General features: G+C 46.8%; 1 pseudogene; it reads left to right on the forward strand.

Moving 5' to 3' along the window:
* Positions 1-15,931, forward strand: part of LOC124109251 (leucine-rich repeats and immunoglobulin-like domains protein 1) — a 47,525-nt pseudogene that overhangs the window by 12,976 nt on the left and 18,618 nt on the right.

Genomic DNA, 15,931 nt, shown 5'->3' on the forward strand with positions numbered 1-15,931 from the left:
GGCATCAATAAATTTCTTAAGTCATACAATTTGCCCAGATTGAGTCAAGAAGATATACACAATTTAAACAGACCAATATCAAGTGAGGAAATAGAAGAAGCCATCAAAAGCTTACCAACCAAGAAAAGCCTAGGACCGGATGAATACACAGCCAAGTCCTACAAGATCTTTAAAGAAGAATTAATACCAATACTCTTTGATTTATTTCAGGAAATAGAAACAGAGGCAGTAATTCCAAACTCATTCTATGAGGCCAATATCACCCTGATCCCCAAACCAGGCAAAGACACATCCAAGAAAGAAAACTTCAGGCTGATATCTCTAATGAACATAGATGCAAAAGTTGTCAATAAAATTCTGGCAAATGGAATACAAAAACATATCAAAAAGATTGTGCACCATGATCAAATGGGATTCATTCCAGGGATGCAAGTTTGTTTCAACATACGGAAATCAATAAATGTAACTCATCACATCAATAGACTTATAAGAATCATATGATCATCTCAATAGATGCAGAAAAAGCATTTGGCAAAATACAGCACCCTTTATGTTCAAAATACTAGAAAAACTAGGAATAACAGGAACATATCTAAACATCGTAAAGGCTATCTATGCTAAGCCTCAGGTCAACATCATGCTAAATGAAGAAAAATTGAAAGCATTCCCTCTAAAAACTGGAAAAAGACAGTAATGCCCTCTTTTACCACATCTATTCAACATAATTCTTGAAACACTGGCCAGAGCAATTAGACGAAAGAAATCAAAGGGATATATATATATATAGGAAAAGAAGAACTTAAATTAGCACTATTTGCTGAAGATATGATTCTATACCCAGAAGACCCAAAGAACTCCACCAGTAAACTTCTAGGAATAGTAAATGAATTCAACAAAGTAGCAGGATATAAAATCAACACCCATAAATCAAAGGCATTTGTGTATATCAGTGACAAAGCCTCTGAGAAGGAAATAACCTCAAAAAAATAAGATACCTGGGAATCAACTTAAGAAAAGTGGTGAAATATCTACACAATAAAAACTACACAACCCTAAAGAGAGAAATCAAAGAAGACCTTAGAAGATGCAAAGATCTACCTTGCTCTTGGATAGGCAGACTTAATATTATCAAAATGACTACTACCAAGAGTACTATACAGATTTAATGCAAGTCTAATCAAAATCCCAATGGCAATCCTCATAGAAATAGAGAAAGTAATCATGAAATTCATCTGTAAAAATAAGAGACCCAGAATAGCTAAAGCAATCCTTAGCAGGAAGAGTGAAGCAGATGGCATCACTATACCAGACCTTAAACTATACTGCAGAGCAATAGTAACAAAAACAGCATGGTATTGGCACCAACACAGACTGGTAGGCCAATGGTACAGAATAGAGGACACAGAAAGTAACCCCAAAAATTACAATTGTAATTGTCTTATATTAGACAAATGTGCCAAAAACATGCACTAGAGAAAATATAGCATTTTCAACAAATGGTGCTGGGGAAACTGGAAATCCATAGGCAGCAAAATGAAATTAAACCCCTATCTCTCACATGCACACAACTCAAAGTGGACATAGGAATGAAACCAGAGACTCTGCATTTAATAGAAAAAAAAGGCCCTAATGTTCCTAATGTGGGATTAGGCTTCAACTTCCTTAATAAGACTCCTAAGTGCAAGAATTAAAACCAATAATCATTAAATGGGATGGAATCAAACTAAAAAGTTTTTTCTCAACAAAAGAAACAATCTTTGAGGTGAACAGAGAGCCTACATCCTGGGAGAAAATCTTTACCCCTCACACATCAGATAGAGCAATAATCTCTAGGGTATATAAAGAACTCAAAACGCTAAACACCAAAAAAACAAATAACTCAATCAACAAATGGGCCAAGGGCCTGAACAGACACTTCTCAGGAGAGGATATACAATCAATCAACGAACCTATGAAAAAATGCTCATCGTCTCTATCAATCAGAGAAGTGCAAATCAAAACTAGTCTAAGATATTATCTCAGGGACCTTCAGGAGTCCGGGGGGGGGGGGGGGGGGAGGCTCTCCCATCCAGCCAGTGGCTGCTGGGTAACCCTGCCAGTGTTCCTTGCCTCTCTGGGAATTGGGGCACTTGGCTGTAAAATGAACATGAGCTTCACAGTTTACCTAATGGCTGGTGCTTGCTCAGTGATGGGGAGGGAACTGGCAAGCATAGCTTTCCTGGTGGGCAGGCAGGACCCCCTGGGTCACATGGTGATGCCCACCAGGTAGGAGGCTGAGAAGCTCCCGTGAAGCTCTGAAGGGCATGGTTGTCTCCAGGTGGAGTTTAAGTCTGGCTGAGAGGTGGCCTTGGTGCAGAGAGGCTCAGTACAGAGATGACTCCTATGTCAGCACACGGTGTCGCCTTTCCTTTACCTGGGCCCTGGTGGGTTTCCTGGGCTCCAGGAAGGCACCCTGCTGCTCTGCCTCATAAGGTTGCCTCCAGGGCCACTGCGTGGCTGCCATCTGCCTTCTCCACCCTATTTTGTTGTTGAGTCCACAGTCCTGCTTTTCTAATTCTGAAACCTAAAGCCTGCAGAGTTCCTTAAAAAAATGTGACCAGGGGGGCTGGGCTTGTGGCTAAGCTGTAGAGCGCTCACCTAGCGTGTATGAGGCCCTGAGTTCAATCCTCAGCACCACATAAAGATAAATAAATAAAGGTATTGTTTCCAACTACAACTAAAAAATAAATATTAAAAGAATCTTTAAAAAAAAATGTGACCTGGGATCTTTGGCAGAATTTCTGGCCTTAATATGCTTCTTTTGTCCTTGTGATGATCTCCTCCTATCCCCCCACAACTTTTTCCTTCCTCCTTCTCCTTCTATTTCAAGGCCCCTTTTTAAATAGCTGTCTTCTTTCATGAGCCCTAAACTGTGCCAGCGACTATCTTCATGTGTTCATGCATTTTCCCTGTATTCCCAATCTCTACATGGAGTAAATTCTCTTATTACACTCTTTTATATGATGGTGGAGGGAGACACACAAATTGAGGAAGGAACATAGGGTTTTTTTCACCCAAAATGCATGGCATCAAAATCTGTTTTTTTCCCTCTTCGTATCTTCTTGTGTATAACCATTTGTTGTTGTTGTATCAGCCATATTGAACTACAACTCACATACCATACAGTTCATCCATTTGAAGCTCACAATTGACTGGTTTGTAGTATTTTCACAAACCTGTGCACTCACCATTGTAATCTAATTAGAACATTTTCATCACTCCAAGAAGACAACTTTTTAGCCCTTGCCCCCAGCTGCCCAAGTGGCGCCCAGGCCCAAGCCACCACTGATCTCTTTCCTACCTCTTACCTTTAGGTCATTAGTGCACTTTGAGTTAAGTTGTACATATAGTGTGAGGTGGGGCTCCAGCTTCATTTGCCTGTGGGTTTGAACCCTGTTGTTCCAACACCATTTATTAAACACATTTTTCCCCATTGAATGGTCATGGCCCCTTTGCCAACAGTCAGTGACCCATAAGTGCTGTCCCGGCCTGTTCTGGAGGACGACGCTGTGTGAAGTTTGCACAGGGCAGTGCAGTCAGAGCCTGGTGCGTGGGGGCTCCAGAGGGCAGAGGGTCAGGGAGGTTTTGTAAGAGCTGCTGTGCTGCAAACCAGGAGGACCTGGTAGAGACACAAAAGTGTATCAGAGTGAGCTCAAGACTAACTGCAGGTCTGGATGGCTGTGGGGAGGGTGGGGCAAGGGCAGCAGGAGGCTGGTGTGGAAGGCTGGGGCCACGTGGCAGTCCTGCAGGCTGTGCCCAGAATTCCTAACTGGCAGCAGGGATCCAGGAAAGGACATGTCAGGGCTGTGAATTGATGAAGCCACCTACTGTAGAAAGGTGGTAATTTCCAGGGGAGAGGTGAGAGACCCACTAGGAGACCCTTACCCTATGGCCCAGGGATGCGGAGGCCTGAACAAAGAAGTGGCAGCAGGATGAGAGCAGAGGTGTGGCCGCCAGGCAGAGGAATTTTTAAGGGGACAGCCAGGCATGGTGCCTGGTTGGATGGGAGGGTGAAGAGAAGGTGAAACCTGGGGGCATCTGCTTGGCCAGTGGCCACCGAGCCTGGAAATCACTCATCCACTTCTCTCAGTTCTTTAATTCTGTGCATGGTATAATCTGTGGGTGTTTATTGTTTTATTTATTTTGGGGGGTACTGGGGAATTGCACCCAGGGGTGCTTTACCACCAAGCCACATTCCCAGCCCTATTATCTTTGAGAGCTGAACTTGTGCCCCCCGCCCACCTAAGCCTCCTTGGTGTCTGGGATTGTGAGTGTGTGCCACAGTAGCTGGCTCAGGTTATTATTTTAATGTTCCTTTTTATGTAGGAATGCATCTTTAAAAATGTTGTTTTGCCTGGGGGCCTAGAGATGTAGCTCAGTGGAAGAGTACCTGCCCAGCATTCCTGAGGCTCTGGGTTCTATCCCCAGCACCAGAAAACAAAACCACTTTTTGCTGAGTGCAGCAGTCCTTGCCTGTAATCCCAGAAAACTGGGAGGTTGAGGCAGGAGAATTAGAAGTTGGAGACTAGTTTGGGCAATTTGGGGAGACCCTGTCTCAAAAAACTTAGGGGAGGGGGATGTGGCTCAATTGTGAAGCACGGGACTCCAGTTTCAAGGCCCTGGGTTCAACCCCAGCACTGGAATAAAAAAAATAAATTTATTTATTTGTTTGTTTATATATTTATATATTTATTTTTAATTGACAGGTCATTTCTGGTGCAGGCAGCTTTCCTGAACACCTTTCCACAGTTTCGGTTTTGGCACTGAAGACCACTCTCAGCAATGGTGAGATTCATTTGGGAACTACCTGTTCCCATAAGATTTAATAATAGTTTCTGTAGATTTTAAAATCTAAATGGACAAGGCATGTCCCTGATGACGGTACTGTACAGTATTGAGTATTTTTCAAACTTTTCATGAGTGCAGTTGTAGTTCAAGGCTTTAAAGCACAATGGTCTCCCTGGTTGAGCAGGTGCTGTGCACTGGGCTGAACACATGTCACCTCGGTCAGCGCTCACACTGGCTTTCATGACATTATTTCCATTGTAGAGATGATGAGGTGAGTCTCTGAGGGCCCACCCAAGTGACATGTTCCAAGTCACACAGCCAGGCCAGGCACAGGGGTGCACACTTATAATCCCAGTGGCTCAGGAGGCTGAGACAGGAGGATTGCAAGTTCAAGAACAGCCTCAGCAACTTAGCAAGACCCTGTCTTAAAATAAAAAATAAAAAGGAGTATGGATATGACTCTGTGGTTAAGCACCTCTGAATTTAATCCCCGGTACCAAAAATAATAAAAATAATAAAATAAATAAATAAATAAATAAATAAATAAATAATTTGCACAGCCAGTGGTGGCAGGGCTGGTCCAGGAGCTGTCTGGCTGCTGTGATGTCCCCTCCTGTGGACACAGACTTCCCTTGACATAGTGCAGGGCCTCTCTTCTGCCACCTCTGGGGAGTGGAGGCAGGCCAACCTTGCTGTGCACGGAAGCCTGGCCCTTTCACCTGGGCTGTGTGAGGCAGAGCTGAAGTCCTGCTGTGTCCTGAGCTTCTGGGACTCCTGAGTGCTGAGCTTCCCTGTGGGTCTCCTGCCTTTTCCTCTTGGAGACCCTCCTGTGAGATGCCTTGGAGATCCTGGGAGAAGTCCAGCTGACAGAGCTTTCTCCATAGTGGCAGATTTCCTATGACCTGTCACACCCACTGTGAATCAACCAGTTTGATTTGTGGCTTGGTTGATTCACTCACTGATGTATCAACAACTCATTTGCCCCTTAACATGTGCCAGGCACTGCCCTGACCTGGGCTGGCAGGGGCCTGGGAAAGGCTTCTGGGAGGAAGAGCAGCAAAGACCACTCTTGGCTGAGGGGTGGCCCAGGATGGGCTTTGGGTAGGAGCACTGATTTGGAGCAACACTTCCCACCTCTGCTTCCAGGTGTGCACCGACACCTGGGTTTCCTCATCTGTAAATAGGGATAGCTGTCCCCACTGCAGGTTGCTATGCTATTCCTTAAAATATTACCTTCCAGGCTGGGGGAGAGGCTCAGAGGTTGAGCCTTGCCTAGGATGCCCAAGGCCCACATTTCAATCTCCAGCACCACACAGGAAGTAAAAAAAAAATGAGCTTCCATAAAGTAGTGAAAGACTCAGAACTTTCACTCCTAGTCCTTTCCTGCTCCTTCCCGTCATCTAGGGACACTTTCAATTCTTTCACCTTCCTCTGTATGTTGTGTCTGCTGTTCTTTGGTCAACATGGTTATGCTAATTGGAGATGTAACAGTCTATCCTTACCCTTACTTTCTTCCAATATCGGTAGAAGCCCAGTTTGGACTGAATCTCTGGGCATTGTTTTTGCTATTAAATTATGTGTATGTACCTTCAGAGCTGAGCTAGGTAGTATTCTACTGTTACAGTTTCTTTTTCCTGGAATTAATAATTGTCTGACTTTTAAGAAGTTGATTGCCTTCCTTAGTACTTGTCACTGTATTTTTTTAAACACTGCAACAGATCAGTCAGAAGCATAGTAGTCATTGTTCTAAAATCTCTCACCAACCAGTTTGCTTTCATAGAAGAGACCCAAGTGAGAAGGAAGGAGTTCTTGGTGTGGAAAGTGATGTGTGCTGGGGTAGAACCCTGTGGGCCCTTGTGTCCCCACCTGAGTGAGGGGCTTCTGACCTCTCCCAATTTAGCCTGCAGGTTATTGCTTCCTGAGTCTGGGGTCTCATGGCCTGAAATTAATAAGAACTGAAAGGGTCAGAGCAGAGTTGATAAGTGAGGAGATAGTGACCTGTAACTGAGCTTCAGAATCTGACTCACATGAACTACTGGGATTTCTTCTTTAAAATATTATGATACAGTTTTAGCACAGCCGGTTGTAGACTGTGGTTTTGGTGGTATTGAGGACTGAACTCAGGGGCACCCTATCACTGTGCCCTATCAACAGCCCTGTCTATGTTTTATTTTGAAACAGGATCTCACTAAGTTGCTGAGGCTGGCTCAAACTTGTGATCCTCCTGCCTCAGCCTCTTGAGTCACTGGAATTACGGTCATGTGCCACCACACCCAGCAAACATGACTATTTCTAATGTACACAAGGCCCTGGGTTCAATCCCCAATTCTTCCCTGCCCCCCATTAAAAAATAGTGGCTATTTCTAAATTCTGAAGTTGATTTCTTTCTATATTTGACAATTGAGCTCTTTTAGGCTGGATACATTATTAGCTATGAACGATATTTCTTTTTTTTTCTTTTTTTATTATTAGTTGTTCAAAACATTACAAAGCTCTTGACATGTCATATTTCATACATTTGATTCAAGCAGATTATGAATGATATTTCTGTCTTTCAAAAAATCTGATAGTGATCTTTACTCTTCTTGAAATATATCAGAGATCATAATGCTGCACAGGGTAAGATGAAATGTCTTAATATTACATATTATTATTAATTAAGATATTGTGTTGAAGATGAAAGGGTTCACAAGAACACTAAAATGTGTGCAGCAGAATGAGACTTGGAATGACAAAGTTCTGAATTCTCATAGGCCTACATTTTTTATTTTTTGAAACAAAAGAGATGTTATTAAATGCTCTCTGGTAATTAAAGATTATCCCTTTGTGTTTCAGTGTCTGTATGCAGTGGAGATATTGTGATGGCTTCCTACCACCCTTTAATGTTATTTTCCCCGTCCTTACCCATCCTTTCTAGTGGTCGTGTAAGTGAGTGTAAGTGATTGTTGGTGCCTGCTGATGAAGCCGCAGTTACTGTCTTCTACATAACTTCAATAGACTTGAAAACAGCTGTTGTCGGGGTTTTGTTTTCTGTTTATCAAGCCAATACCCTTAAGGCCACTTTCCTCCAGGGCTGTTTTAATCCTCTCACTTCTCTAGTGAAGCACAGAGCTCAAGAATCTGTGCATACTCTGATCTTGCTAGCACTGTTCCTCTCCTTCATCGCCACCCGTGCCTGTCACCTCTGCCTTCTTCCTCAACTGACACTGCCATTCCTGGGACTGGTCAGATGGCTTCCTCTCAGACATGGCTATTCTCAAACAGTTTTTTCAAGTAATAGATGCATGTGGTTAAAAAAAATCCCCCAAAATACAAAAAGGCAGGTCTTTCATATCCAGCCTTAAATGACCCTGTTTTCTGAAGGCAGCGCTCTTGAGTTTCTTGCATGATCTTCTGGAGTTGTCTGTAACATGCATTCCCTGCCTCCCTCTACACATTGCTTTACACCTTGTTCTTCTGAACAGTTTCACTTGAAGGTCTTTCTTCATCTGTTCACTGCCCAGCTGCATACAACAGAGGGCGCCATTTGCCCAGAGCATCCCAAGAGCTTGGGCTGGATAATGCAGGGCAGAAACCCTGGTTTACAGAAATTTCTTGAGACCGTAACATCCACTGAGTGAAGGAACTGTAACCTCTTTAATGATTTAATGAGGATGGGCATTTAGATGACTATCAGCCAAAAGTTTGGTTTAAAGAATAATTGTCCTCAAATATGATTCTCAAAAGGTTAGAATTTTTAGTGACTTTTTTACACTTGTTTATTTTTATCAGAGGTAATGCATCTGCATGAATGAATCAGATAGTAAAGAGAAGCAGCTGCTGCCCACCCATCGTCCGTCCTCTTCCCCTCTCTCCCCATCCCGGTTCTTCTCCCAGGAGGCAATTGGGTCTGAGCATTTCCTCTTGGTTTTCCTGTGTTCAGGTTGGCTGGTGGTCACTTCCAAGTTAGCACACCTGCACCAGTATCTTTACACCTTCTTTCCTTCACTACTTGTCTTTGTAACTGAAACCAAGCCCAAAAGCCTAGGTCCCAGCACCACATTGTGCTGTGCAGAAGCATCTCCCACTGGCAGGTCTGCTTGGCATGACCAGGATGCCAGCCTGCTGCTTGGCGTCTCCTCCTTTGCCACTTCAGATGGGCTGGAGCTCTGTGGTGCATATTCCAGAACACTCTTCCTTCCTCAAGGCTGTCATTTAGAATCTGAAGTTCTAAGTTAATCATGGTCTGAGATTAAAAGAATTTTCAGAAGAAAATAGTGTTAGGCTCTGCCATTTCATTTGTATAAACAAATTTATACAAATTAGGGCCAGTCATGGTGGTGTATGCCTGTAATCCTACTGCTTTAGAGGCTGAGGCAGGAGGATTGCAAGTTTGAGGTCAGCCTCAGCAACTTATCAAGGTCCTAAGTGACTCAGCAAGATCCTGCCTCTAAATACAATTTTAAAAGGGGTGGGGATGTGGCTCAGTAGTTAAGCACCCCTGGGTTTAATCCCTGGTACCAAAAAAAAAAGGTAAAATGTCATTGGTAACTTCCATGAGAGAAACCAGTTGTCTGGGAGGAGCTGTCATTGGGTAGGATTCTGAGAAGTGAGAGAATGGCCCACAGATGCTCTTTGATATTTGATGGGGTCATATCCTGATCAGCCCACTATGAGTTGAAGATGACATAAGTTGAAAATACACTTAATACCTAGTACCCAGGGCATCCTAGCTTGGCAGCACAACACATGGTAGAGTGTCAGTTGTTTCCTCTGGTGACGGGGAGCTGTCTCTCTGCCACTCCCAGCATCGAGAAAGGATTGTACCAGGTAGCAAAGATCTAGATTCAGAATTCCAAGCAGGGTTTCTGCAGAACGTGTGCTGCTCTCACACCTTCATAGAGTGGGGACATCACAAGTTGGAAGACTGTAAGTCAGAGACCTACTGTGCATACTTAATCAGCTTGTTGGGAGTCAGGTCCTGAGCCCTGTGCCCAAAGCCCAAGGTACATTCTCTGTTCCATCCCCAGACAGTACCATGAGGTGGATTCTTCTGGATATTTCCTTTAGCCTTCAAATGGCAAAATCAAGATTTAAGTCTTATAGTCATGGAGCAGGGAGTAGTGGCGCATGCTTGTAATCCCAGCGCCTCAGGAGGCTGAGCCAGGAGGGTCATGAGTTCAAAGCCCATCTTAGCATCTTAGGAAGGCGCTAAGCAACTCAGTGAGATATTGTCTCTAAACAAAAATGCAAAAGAAGATCTGGGGAGGTGGCTCTGTGGTTAAGAAACCCCCCTAGGTTCAATCCCAGGTACCAAAAAATATATCATATAGTTATTGGACTCCAGAGCTAATGCCATGTCTCCTGGCACAGTGGATTTTGTCAGCCAGATGAGGATAAGGGCTGCCTCCCCTTTTATCTTCCTTCTCTGTTCCTCTCCTGGCGTTGCTCTTGCCAAGAGCTCCTCGGCCCACTCATCTGCCTGGTTCACTTTTCCTCAACTAAAAGTCACTTATGTCCAATGTCCTCTGCCCTTTTGAAATGTCTGAGTATGTCTTGGCTTGAGATCTCCATTGGGGTCTGCCCATCTTCTCTCCTGCATGTGTGCACACACTAAGGGGACTCCCTGCTTCCCACGTGCTCTTACACCATTGTTGTGACCACAGTGTCTGATTGGAGCGCTGACCAGGCTCTCCATGTGTCAGGTGAAGGCTGGAGCCCCTTGATCCCATGTGCACTGTCATTGTAGGCACCTTGAGCACAGCAGCTTGGTGGAAGTTATGAGGGTGAAATGTATGGCCTCATGACCCTGCACCAGCTACACCTCAGCAACAACTCCATCTCTCGCATCCACCATGACCCCTGGAGGTTCTGTCCAAAGCTGCACATGTTGTAAGTGTCCTTGGCTTTTGTCTTTGACAGCACCTGGAGGCAGATCCTCCAGAGCCCAGATCACAGTGGACTAGGAAGGGGTGCAGGCCTCAGGTGCAAAGGCAGGTCAGAGGCAGGCCAGCAGATGGTCCTGTTGTGGAAGAAAGACAGATGCCCAGGCCAGCCAGGCCCAAAGAAGTACTGTCAGGGCCATTCCTGCCTCTTTTTTTTTGGAATAGCAGAGGTGTAGCATGTAGGTCCCCCTGGGGAAGATCTGTCCCCAGGGATTTCTTGGGTTTGGAAAAAGCTCCTGAAGTAGAGGGCTCTGTTGAGGAAGAGCAACCCAGAAACTTTCCCCATGTAGCTCCTTGGAGAGTGATGGCACCCTAGGCCTCTGGGCCATGATGTTGCACACCTGTAATCCCAGTGACCTGGGTGGCAAGGCAGGAGGATTACAAAGTGGAGGCCAGCCTCAGCAAATTAGTGAGATCTGCCTCAAAAAAATAAAAGAAGCTGGAAATGTGGCTCAGTGGTAGAGTACCCCTGGGTTCAAGGACCAGTACAAAAAAAAAAAAAGAAAAAAAGAGAAACAGTGCATCTGCACCACACTAGGAGCTTGAATGGAGCAATGGCGACCTGCTGACTATGGAGCAATGTCTATGTCCTCAGCATTTCCACCTCAGTCAGCTTCCCAGGGACCTGGCTCCTTCCTTTTTGTTTTGTGCTTGGTGGAGGAGGTGGATGTGTGCAGAGGAGTACAGCGCCCTCATCCCTTTGGAAGATCCCCAGGCAGGACGCCAGGCTCGGCCTGAGGACACCTGAGCTCACTCCTTCCCATGCGGAGAGCATCCAGTGGTGGTGACACCCCTCCATCCTGCGTGCACAGCCAGAGCTGCATAGACATGGGGTCTGAAAATTTGGGCATGTTTCTGTGTCTGCATTCCATTTCTAGAGTTCCACTTGTGTTGGGTTCCTCCCCAGGTGAACATTTTCAGTTTAATAATGCTCTAGTTTAGTCCAGTTGTGTTTCCTTATTTTTCAAGAGAGTTTGGGAGGGTTGTCTCCTCATTCCCACTTTTCATAGGCTTTGCCTAGAAAAATCACTTAACGTGAGTGAGAGTAAGGGTGCTGCACACACTCTCGCAGGGGCTTGCTGGGGCCTTGGATCTTAATGCTGCGCTCGCATTCAATCTCCCGTTGTGTGTCTCTCCTGTCACGTACCCATGCACATCCCTCTGCTAACCTGGCATTTCGGTCTCACTGGGTCTGTGGTCATAGCGAGTGCCAAGCAGCACCCTGCCTCTCCCTCCTGCTCACTGCCCTTGGCGTTGGGGTGTCAGATTAGTCTTCCTGATGCTTCAGGGTGCTGCATTGTCTTTTTTGGGAGTCGGATGTCAAGCTCTTTGCTCAGGCTGGGACTGCACCAGGGGACTCCAGGGACACATGGTTCTTTGTTTTCCTGGGCTGGGAGCCCTGGGGAAGAAGGGCAGGTGTTGAGTCCCACAGTCCTAAGCCTGTCTAGTTCCTAAGGCGAAGAACAGTCCTGTGACTCGGCAGAGGGTGTGTGAGCTCCTGGAGAAGCTGTGTTCCGGAGCTTTGGCGGGGTTTGGAGTTTGCTGTTCCCCTTTCTGGCTGTCTGCTGTGCCTTTTAGAGGGGGTCAGAGGTCACTGCTGTGTGGCTTAACTAGTCCTAGAAGTTTGCCCTATTCTCATGTCACCTCGGAGCCAGGCTGAGGGTTGCTTTCCCGCCCCTTCCCTAAGCAAAATTCCATAATTGCAGATGAGGATATAATTTTGGTCTCCTGCCAGGGTCTAAGACTGACACACATCATGACTTATTTCTCCAGGAGGGAAAGAATGCTGGTCTCTGCCCCCTTTAAAAACCCATTAATCTTCACTGATACTATTTTTCTTCTTCCTGACCCAGCCTAAACTTCCCATTTTTCAACCAGAGGTGTCTAATATGCCAAGTTACAGCACCCGTGTTGTGTCAGGAATGCAGGAGTGTCTGGGAGGAGGCTTGAGTCTTATATGCAGGCTGAGTGGATGGTTTGGGGTGTGTCCTTTCCTGCTCACAAGAAGAGTAGGCGTGACACTCAGGCCAGAGCCTCCAGGCTGAAGCAGAGGCCCTGGAGTGGTTGTCCCAGGCAGGGATGTGTGGCACCTTCTGCTGTCCAGTGTGTGGAGTGGCAGCGTCCAACCCATAAGGGGCATGTCCTGGGTATCAATCCTCTGCCGAGAAAGGGTTTTTCATAGCCTGAATCAGGACCAGCATGGACACCAGCAGGAAGGTTTTGTATTGCATGACATTGTGCCATCCCCAAAGTTCAACCACACCAGGACCTGCACAACCATCCTCATTGTTAGACCAGGTGGATGACCTAGCTGCACGTCCACTGTGAGATACTCCCTGCCCACTGAGATTCCACTGGCTGTTGTAAGCAACTCTGTGAGGCCCGATAATGACATGTGCCCCTCCACCTCCCCACGATCCTGTCCTTCAACAACCTCAGGTGGCTGGATGAGGAGAGCCTGCCTGAGCTGGACAGCTTGAGGATTTTGCGCCTCAGCCACACTCCATCAGCCACATCACCAAGGGCACATTCAAGGGACTCAAAAACCTGCACATCTTGTATGGCATTTGCTGTGGGGGTGATAGAGCCCTGGGGTCCTGGGCGGAGGAGCAGAACAGGGCAGAGCTGGCCACTGAAGGCCTCTCTGGGAATTCTCCAGACTCCACTCTCACTGGCTTTGGATGTGAATTGGACCCCAAGATGATGTGTTATGTGTGCAGAGCTGATGTAGAATGTCTTGTTACCCTGGGATGATGCCTGAGGGGAATGACAACCCCAAAGCATGGTGTTACCAAGCCGAAGCTGCACATTGTGCCAGTGAGGATGCTGAGTCCTGCTGTTGAGGTAAGCATCCCCAGGTTGGCATCCATTGCCAGACTGTCCCTGAAATCATCTTTCTTTTTATTTGGGGGATACCAGGGATTAAACCCAGGGGCACTCAACCACTGATCCATGTCCCCAGTCCTGTTTATATTTTATTTAGAGACAGGGTCTCACTGAGTTGCTTAGGGCCTCACTTTTTGCTGAAGTTAATTTTGAACTCTCAATCCTCCTGCCTCAGCCTCCCAAGCTGCTGGGATTACAGGCGTACACCACTGCACCTGGCTTCACTTTTTAAACCCTCTATGTCTTTTTCTCCAAGCCAATGGAGAAACTAGATCAAAAACTAGCTAGTTCAAAACTCCGTTGTCACACCTGGTGTCTGGTGTGCCTCATTTCCAAAAGAGGTGGAGTTGAGGACTCCATGTCTTTATTTGACCTCATTAGGGACTCATTCAACCAGGTGGAGGTGACAATGCCATGTCCCTCTAAGTGTCCCGTTAGGTGAGTTGCCAGAATTTGCCACAGGATGCTTTTCTGGGATTTTTATAAAACTTTTTGATGGTTGGCCTCAGATAGTTTCCAAACCATTAGCAGAAATTCCCCAGAGAGGGATGAGAGGGATGTGTGATTCTTAGCAGACAGTGGTGGAGCTCCTTTCTTACGCACGATTTCCCAGTGGAGAGGGGCTTGCTGCAGGCACCTGGGGCAGGAAGTCCCTCTGCACTTACTTGCACCTGGTGGAACTGGCTTTAATGTAGAGTCACTGCTTGGGGGAGCCAAAGCGCCCCAGGCCAAGTTATTCAAGCTGAGGTCCTGCAAGATAACTAGACCAGGCTTTGAGACTTAGGAGGCCAGAGGAAGAGGAAAAGGTTGGCAGCAGGAGTGAGGACATAGGCACACAGAGCCACAGCCCGGGCCTGGGTTCATGCAGTCTGAAGATAACAGGCATGAACTGTGGGAAGGAGAGGCCCCTTCCAGCAGCAGACTCCACTCTTGGAGCTTCCTGCTATAAAAGCAAGGTCACAGGGAGTGTTTCACCTTCAGTCAGAGCTCCCTTCCCACTGGCACTGTCCATTCCAGGTCCTCCTTGGAGCCAAGAGCATTCCTTTCTGCTCCTGTCCATTCTGCAAGGGCTCAGGAGAGGGAAGGACAGGCACGAGGGCTGGTGGAAAGTTGAAGATGGCAGAGTGCATACAGAACAGGGCCTGGCCACCAGGAGTGATGTCTCGCCTGGGTCCTGTGACCTGCCCTTGGAAGCTGGGAAGGGGGCTGAGTCACTGGCCTTGGGGTTTGCTCTGCTGGAGGAGCCTGGCCTGGAGAGTCGGCCCCATCCCTCGTACCCAAGCGAGTGGGTCACAAGTCTGACTCAGCACCCAGATGTCCTCCCTGGCTCAATGTCTAACTCTGTGCAGGCCTCATGAGGAGATGGGCTCTGGGCCCCAGACTCACCGGCCAGCATGCCGGGGCACAGGGCCAGCGTCCCTTTCTTTGCTGGCTGATTTACTTTTTATTCTACATGCCTTGCTCCAGATTATTGGTCATGTCCAGAAAAGGGATCTGGTTGATTTAGAGAAGAAAGAACCTCAAGGAACTTCTCAATTGATCCTCCATGCCAGGGAAAGATGTCCACCCTGTGCAGGCAGAATACAAACTGGGCTTTCTGTCATGTGGTCTGTACTGCTTTCTGCCCCCAGGCCTGGTGGGGAAGCTGCTAATTTGGGGTGTGCATCAGCTGTGTTGGAAGGCTGTGGGACCCCGGCCATGCTGCAGGCTGTACAGAGTGGGGCCTGCTCCTCAAAGCCACAGTCCTCATGACCATACATGACACTGGGCCCCTAGGGTGCACCTGGGTGCCTTAGGCTGTGTTGAAACCAATCTGAAGCTGTTATCCTGTCCCCACAGAGAGTGGCAGGGGGGAATACTGGGGACTGAATTAGAATGAATTATATTCCATGTTTTAAAGATTATGCCGTATTATATTCTGTTGTCATGTAAAACTAATGAAAACAAAGTGGTGCGAGGGTTGTGACTAAGAGTTTCATGCTCTGTCTTCTCCCCAGGAACCTGGACCATAATGAGATCTCAAGCACAATATAGGACACCAGGGGCAGCTTCACTGGCCTTGACAGCCTCAGCAAGCTGTGAGTATTTCTGAGTACCTGGCTCTCTGACTGCTGGCATGCACTGGATCCCCCTTTGACAACTCCCTTGTCCTGTGTCTGAGTCCTGCAGCAGAAAGTGGGCTGTAGCCTGGTGTGGTCATGCACACCTGTAATCCCAGTGGCTCACGCTAAGGCAGGAGGATCACGAGTTCAAAGCCAGCCTCAGCAATTTAGCAAGGCCCTAAGCAACTCAGT

Source organism: Marmota monax, unplaced genomic scaffold (genome assembly GCF_021218885.2).
Source record: "Marmota monax isolate L192 unplaced genomic scaffold, Marmota_monax_Labrador192_F-V1.1 WCK01_AAM20220418_F8-fsc00299, whole genome shotgun sequence".
NCBI classification, from domain to species: domain Eukaryota; kingdom Metazoa; phylum Chordata; class Mammalia; order Rodentia; family Sciuridae; genus Marmota; species Marmota monax.